The sequence below is a fragment of the Struthio camelus genome, chromosome 2, assembly GCF_040807025.1.
Source record: "Struthio camelus isolate bStrCam1 chromosome 2, bStrCam1.hap1, whole genome shotgun sequence".
NCBI lineage: Eukaryota > Metazoa > Chordata > Aves > Struthioniformes > Struthionidae > Struthio > Struthio camelus.
Window position 1 is genome coordinate 95640811 of NC_090943.1, and position 5489 is coordinate 95646299.

Below are 5489 nucleotides of genomic sequence, written 5' to 3' on the forward strand. Positions count from 1 at the left end.
ATTTTTATGTGGAAAGCTCTGAAAATACGATCCTTGTTACCTGCAGTTGTTGCAAGAATGTGGAACAATATTAAGGATTTCCAAATTCTCTGCCTGCACAGCTGTACTATTGATATCACTGAGATATACAGCAGTGATTTCAAATAGTGAACTAGCTGTTTTAATTAAGGCATATGCACCACTACCCATTGTATCCCTTCATGCTAGCCACTAAGCTAGACATAGTACTTTTTTTTTCCCCTAAAATGAAAAGCTTTTCTAGATTTAAACTTCAGCTTCAGTACTAATAGGCGCATCCCAAGTACCGAGGATTTCTGCAGTACGTATACAGCAGCTTAGAGAAAACAAACTAAAAATCAGCTCTTGTAGTGCATCTACAATTCCTTCCATTGTTTTCATAGAGCTCTCACAAAAACAACTGCAAGCCAAGGATTTAGACTAGAAATCAACGTAACAGCTTCATTATTCTTCCTCTGGTCTCCATCCTGTGTTTTGCTGACAGACGATGTCAAAGCCAGAACGTAAGTAAGACTAGGAAAAAATATATATATATCAAATGTGTGTGTGTGTGTGTGTGTGTGCGCGCGCGCGCGTGCATAAAATATATATACCATACATACACACACACAATATGCTTTAGCAGGTGTGCAGGTGCATATAGGCACACTGAGCTGCAAAACAGCTCTCTATATAAGCTTCACAGGGACAGAAACCCTGTTATGAACTACTCCCCTGTTCTTTCCATACACTTGGGCTATTGTAAAATCATCTCTCCAAGCAGTGCTTCCTTTTTCTTGACCTTTTATCCTTTCAGCTTCAGCCTTTCTATGAATGGCAATGAAACAAAGGGGGAGAAAATTCACGAGAAAAGTAATTAACAAGAATATTATTGCAACTCCTTAGAGGTATCTTTATCGCGTGACTCTGAGATCATCAGTGCAGCAGAAAATATCAGATTCAGGAATAAAGAGGAAGGGGGTGAATGGAAAAAAACATAGATAAGCTAGACATTGCCTTAGCTACTTTTGAGACCAGTTTCATTAGTAGAAATAACATCAGTGAAATTAATAATTTATGTTACTTCGGCTAGCATTTTTTTAAGCTTTAGCTGTGCAAGTGGACTGTATGGTTATAACCACACTTTAGCTCCTTGAAATCTTAGGTCATGTGGGTTTGGACACTATCCAAAGAGTAACACTGGGAGAGAAGTCTGTTAATACTCAGTTATTCAATACAGTATTGTCAAATTAGCCAGAGAGATATAGTAGACAGACTGTTGAACGTTAAGTAGCTAACCAGCCTTCCCTACTTCATCAAGCTGTACCTTGAGAAATACAAGAGCTAGAGATAGGCAAGTTTCAAATGTATGCCTCAAGTGTGCGCATATATTACAGTGCTAAAACCCAACAGTGAACCTGTTCCCTAGGCATTATTAATAGGATTTGGATAATTACAGGAAAAGTCCCCAGTATTGAAACGATTTTTTTGTTGACTACACATTACTTAACGGGACTATGTGAAACTGAAAAGAAAATACATTGATTGACGTGAATATTGTAGTAGAAGATTTGACAGTTTCAGTGAGGCCTCCCTGCAAGTTTATATTTTGTTTTATACTTTTCCTCCCTTGCTTCTCTCAAGCAATATTTTCAAATGAAAATCATACGTTCATGCATTCTAGCTGGAATTAAGCACTAAGATTGCAGTTTTTAAAACGTCCATTGTGAGGATTAAAGGATCCCCTACCAGGAAGGGTCTTGGTGCATACTTCACAAGGGGGCCATAGGGTAGCACAGAGGAGGTACTGCGTTGAGAATACCTGCTTTCTCTTTTTCCCTAAATCACAAATTTAATCGGTGAAATTTCATTTGCCCTTTGCTGCTGGAAGTTGTTTTATGGTGGCCCCCGGCCAGAAGGTGAAATAACTATATATTCCATAAAGTTACTGAATATTACATTTCTAGATCCAGCATCTATTCACATGATTGCTCCTGCCTGCTGCTTTAAAGAAAAGAGGAGGGGGGCATGGAGAGCCACCCAAGCCTCTACCAGTTATGGATGATGATGTGAAAATTCCTCCATGGTCCCATAGTAGGTGATTAGCTCAGACCCACAGTCCAGTCTGAGTCATTCCTCCATGCAATTAGATGGAAGAAAAGATTCTGCTTCTCTTTCCCCTGGTTCCTGGTGTCTACGTTTTGCCAATCAGCATATAGTCCAGGGAAAGGATGAGAGAAGACAAGCCATTGCAAAAAGCAGGCATAGGTAGAAGTCACTTTGAAGGGTCACTTTTACTGGTGCTAGAGAATGGTGCCAGCTATTGGTTACACAGTACAAGCGTCTATTTCCCTGCTTGCTGGCCACATGGCGTCAAAAACCTCTGCCAGCCACGTAAGACAAGTGCCAACTACTGGTACACAACCAAATAAAAAAGGAGGATTCGCCTAAGTAATCTTTGACTGCTAGAGCTCTGTAGCCTCTCATACTGAACGTCACATGGGGAAATTGGGGTGGGGGATTGATTCCCTATTTCGATGATTTGTAAAAAGGTAAACATTGTTCTCAGTTTTGGTACTGAGATGAAGAGCAGAGAAGGTTTTAAAGGCACTTTGCATGTAAGTACTTGTGAAACAAAACTGTTATTCTCACACAGCAGCAGAATAATAAGCAATAAGCAGCAGAAACAGAGACATAACAACTTAGCAATGCAAAATGAGCTCCAGGTATCTGGTAATTGTACATTTTCCTTTTCAAAACCCCTCACAATACTGAATTGCACTGGGTCAATCTGACCTGCTCTTTATGGTGTTTGCAGAGGTAAGAAGTCTTTGTGACTCAGATTTTCAACCATAGCAGCACTTTAGATTGTTCAGATACAAAGGCAAAAAAAAAAATCCCTTTGTTTATTTACACCCATTTTGTGACCCCCAAAGGAGTCTGGTTGTCATGAACTGTATTGAAATTAATGTATTTTCTAAGTATTTATCCAAAATACAGGTTTTACTTACGCAGGCCTCAAACCTAATGTATTTTATTCCAATATATGTCACCTATCTTTCTGCCTTTCTTTACAAGACATGTACAGTTATAAAATTGTGGATCTCTGAAAGCAGATGATTCATAGAAGCAACGTAACCTGGCAGAATACTTGGAATACAAAGATACTGGCAATTTCCTAGAGCAGATACTTTAGCATCAGAACAACCAGGACCCCTGCACTGAAAGCAGTGGCTCAAGGCGAAGTAGATGGCTCAGACTCAGCTTCTCACAGAGGTTTTGACAACTTGAGGAATCCCTCATGTGGCATCTAAAAGCCTGTCTTCTGCACCTGACCCTGCCATACAGAGGGTGAAGAGAGAAGGGTACTTCCGAATCCAAAACCAAGCATGCCATCAGTGGGAATGGGCTTCTCTCCTGGCTCTGCCAAAGGTCAGTATAACCAAGCACCCATAGAAAGAAGCCACACACCTGCTGTGGGGAAGACGAGAGGCGATGCTGGCCTCAAGGTGTTCCTCTGCTCTATCAATACTGGGTGCCAAGGCAATGCAACAACGCCGCCTTTAATGCCCAGAGATTCACATGACTCAAGAGGTTCTGTGCTAACATAGCCCCTTGGGTGGTGAGGTGACACAGCTCTGCCGTGGGGGATACACTTTGATGGCTCAAGAGTCACAGGCAGCCAAAGAGGCACAGGTTGACTGTTCCTGTCCGACCACTAACCTTATGGTGGCACTGAGTCCAAACTAGCCCATCCTGGGAAGAGGCAGGGCTTATTAGCTACATGTTGTCTTAACAGCTGTACTGCTTCCAGACTAGAACTGCACTGTGACCACCATCTGGGAGCATGGACAAAGAAGCTAGGGTCCACTGGCAAGGCTGTTCCCACCACCTGTCATTTCCAGGAATTTTGCCTACATAATGATTTGGTCAAAAGCAAGGATCTGAATCTTTTACCCTTCCTTGAGCTGAGTAGTACTTATTCTCTGTTCTTATGACTTACAGATGCAGCCCAATGTGGTAAGTGCCTTAGAATTCAAGGGAAAAAGTTTTGATGAAAGTAAATATCATAACGTAAAATAATTGTAGGTGCTTATAGGTAAATTATACATATATGTATAATATACATGCATAATTATATGCACACATCTCATCTTGTAGTTAACGATACAAACAATATAAAAACAGATCAAAATTATGTTTAGCTCCCCCCTGTAGTTATACTGCTTGCAATTAAATGCAATCTGTAAATATCAAGGGATTGCCCATTTCAACCATATTATAGCTTTCAATTGTTAGAACAGGAAAAAGTATTACTTTCTACCACATCAAATTTAATAATAATTACCATGTTGGAAAGAACAATCAAAAATCCTTTCCTTGAGTTAGCAGAAGGAGAGAGCTAATATCTTCTAGCAAATCCTATTATGATTATTATATAGGACTCAGGGTTTGATTCATTCATAGATTACACAGATATTACTAAATAAGACTTCAGGCAACCATATGTGAGCTTTTGTAAATTGTGATCAGGCTTCAGTGTAATGGCTGCCAGGTAATAGATTAATGAGCTGTCACTGTTAAATTCATTTTCTTCTCCTTATCATTTACTGAGCAGGTGGCCTCCAACTCTACCAGCCTGTGCGCACAGCTACGAAAGCCTTGTAGCCTTTCACAGAAAAAAGGAAGCAGCAGCAGCAGCAGTTTTCATTGATCAGGAATAACTTTTTGTTCGTGGATTCTGACTTCTCATCTCCAGCACCTAGGCAGACTCCATCTGTTGGTGTTACTGATCCTGCTCATTTTTTGCAGGCTGGGGTGAGATGATGATAAATACACTGAAATAGGATAAACCTGCTGTAACATGAAATTAAGCAAGGCCTTGAAATAAAGACTTCAAAGGATTAAAAGTGCATGAGTGTATGCATGTATTTATTCAAAGAAAGTGGTCAGTGATTCACTCGCTTGTGTCCTCCACATGTGTACATACATTAGTTTCAATGGAATTGCAAGGTGTGTAAGCCAGTGCAAAATTCGTCTTATTCCTCTTAGAAGACGAGTCAGTCCTTGCTCCCTCTGTCACATAATCAGTGTAAATTCAGAAAAAATTAAGAGATGTGATTTAATTTGGCTATTTTGAAAAATGTAAAGCTAAAAACGATAGGAAGGTTTTACAGTTATTTAAAAATAACAGGGATAACATTAGTCTAGTCAGGATATATGTTCCCCCCTCCCCGCCCCCGCTGTACTACAGCCAATAAAATGTTTGGCTTGGAAAAATGAAAAAGGGTGGGAAAGAATTCCATTTTGACCTTTAACTCAACAGCTTGTCTGATTGAATCTCCGTACTCCGAAAGAATGAAGGCAAGCAAGCAAGCGAGTTTCCTTTCACTAGGCAGGACCTCAGTTGGGCTACATTTCCTATCATCTCACTTGTTTGCACAGCATGTTTATAAAACTACTGCAGTTACCCATCTATTACTACAGCATTC

The 5489-nt window shown here is 40.2% G+C and overlaps 1 long non-coding RNA gene across 1 annotated transcript; it reads left to right on the top strand.

The window, feature by feature from the left end:
• The first annotated feature begins 235 nt into the window (after positions 1-235).
• LOC104153060 (uncharacterized) lies at positions 236-4867 on the top strand. Its single transcript, XR_696127.2, has 3 exons — positions 236-521; positions 3076-3429; positions 4616-4867. It is a non-coding gene; the product is annotated as an uncharacterized lncRNA (long non-coding RNA).
• The last annotated feature ends 622 nt before the right edge of the window (positions 4868-5489 follow it).